Source organism: Myotis davidii, unplaced genomic scaffold (genome assembly GCF_000327345.1).
Source record: "Myotis davidii unplaced genomic scaffold, ASM32734v1 scaffold673, whole genome shotgun sequence".
NCBI classification, from domain to species: Eukaryota; Metazoa; Chordata; class Mammalia; order Chiroptera; family Vespertilionidae; genus Myotis; species Myotis davidii.
In genome coordinates, this window is record NW_006286677.1 from 859534 (window position 1) to 861762 (window position 2229).

At 44.3% G+C, this 2229-nt stretch overlaps 1 protein-coding gene across 1 annotated transcript in view; it reads right to left on the reverse strand.

The window, feature by feature from the left end:
- CORO2B (coronin 2B) overlaps nt 1-2229 on the reverse strand; it is a 62766-nt gene that overhangs the window by 59528 nt on the left and 1009 nt on the right. The window lies entirely within an intron of this gene.

Below are 2229 nucleotides of genomic sequence, written 5' to 3' on the forward strand. Positions count from 1 at the left end.
GTTTTTTTTGGAGAGCCTGAAATGGTTTTATTGCTGTTGTTTTAAGCAAGTTAACATACATATTTTTGAAGTTCCTTTGTCTTTATTTTAAATATTGATAGATATAGGGCCCCTAGAAGCAGAAGCTGTTGGGGGTCTGCAATAATTTTTAAGAGAGTTGGGTGATTCCGAGGCTGAACCCTTGAGAAGGACTGTCCTACAGCATCAGTTTCGATGACTGCATGGTGCCCTGTGTGGCTGCCCCTGATCTGTTCACTCATTTCCTTATGGATAGACCTGCAGGTTGTCTCCAATTTTCACTATCATGAAAGTGCTGCACAGATCATGGAGTACTTCGTGAGGTGAAAAGTTCATGAAAGGAGAGAAAACAACAGAACCAACTGGCAGTGTGAGCCAGCACTCCCAGCCCACTATTAATCAAATTACACAAGATGTATCAGAGAGCGTGAACAAATAACGTTGAAGGCTATGTGTACATTGACCATATATGTATGTGTACAGATACCATGTATATTTCTATAGAGGAAGAAATACTCTGTAAAGAGTACTTTCTCTTCCGCTGTTCATGGAGAGCTTACAAAATCGGATCATATGGTAGACCAGTGCAACTGACAGTATAAAACTGGTACTATTACCAGAAACGGAGCGGAAGAATTTAGAAACTTTTTTATGCAATTTGAGAGAGGAGTTTTATTTTTGTTGGAAATAATAAAAAGTTGGTGATTTTTTTAAAAAAAAATGTCAAGTACTAAAAAATGCTACAAACATTTCTGGGAACTATTTCTGAGGGATGGATTCCTAGAAGTGGAATTGCTGGGCCAGTGACATACGCCTTGAAATGTTAATTGGTATTGCCAAGTTGTTTCCATTTACCTCTTACCATGTAATACACCAAGCGTGCGTTTGAGTCCCTGCTCTCTCACAACTCTGGCAATGCCAAAAGCTATTGCTCTTTTAAATATTTTTCTATTTAGTAGGTTAAAAGATATATTTTGTCTTTGGAGAATTGCTTATTCATATCCTCAACCCATTTTCTATTAGGCTCTTTTTCTTATTGATTTCTCTGGAACCCTTATATATTCTGGACACGAATCTTTTGTCTATTATATATTTTAACTATTGTACTCAATTGTGTGGTTTGTCTCTAATTTTGCTTGCATGAATCATTGTAGTACAGAAACTTTACCTTCTTAACAAATTATTCTACTCTAATTTATCATTTCCTTTATGGCTTGGGGATGTTTGTCTTGCCTTAGAAAGTCTTTCCTCATTGTATGATATTTAAAATGCTCTCCATTTTCCTTCAACATACTTGCAGCTTTTCCTTTTTCTTTAAATGCTCAATCCATCTGGAAATAGCGTTTTGTTATAATGTGAGGCACTGACTGTTGACCTTAGCGAGCCATCAAGTGGAGTATGGCTGGGGGCCAGCAATGCGCTTGAGCCCCCGTAGGAACGAAAGTTGCTGGGGACCTGCAGGCCAGGGCTGAGCTAGTCCCTGAGGGAGACAGATATGTGAGCCCATCTGGCTTGGGAGGGAGGCAAGCTGCATTTCAGAGTCCTTTAGAATGTGTGAGAGCCCTGAGGACATCTGCAGAGTTGAGGAACAGAGCTGATGATTCTCCCAAGAAAGCAGCAAAACATCTTAAACGTGCCGTGTGGTTCACAAGCTTTCATGTCCATTATCCCACTCCATGCCAGCATCTCGGGTGTAGGGGGAGGAGAATCTAGGATCCCCATCGCGCCAGTACAGGAAAACAAAGTGCAGAGAGGGTAAGCGACAAGCCCGGGGTCAGTCATACAGCCGGCAAGTGGCAGAGCCCAACTAGAACCCAGACCTCCTGTGGCCAAGCCCATTGCCCCTCGGACTCCTCTGTGCCTGGGGCTCTGTCCTCAGTCCCTGCAGCTGCCCCTTTTGGAGGATCTGGCCAGTCTCTCCCAGATCCCGGCTCCCCCACCGTGGGTAGGAGAGGCTGCAAAGAGCCGGCCTCCCCACCAGCTGACGTGGATTGCAAGAACGCAGGTTCCTCGTGGCCCCCCTCCCCTGAGCAGTTTGGCGAAAGTGGGAGTGGAGATGAGTCAGGCCGGGAAGGGAGAGCTCAGCCAGAAACAAGCAGGACTGACATCGAGCACTTTTTCTGAGGCATGTGACCTCCCCCGGGCCTTTGGGGACTCTGCCTGCATGGCAGAGCTGCAAAATCTAGGCTTTGCCAATTAATTAGCTATATT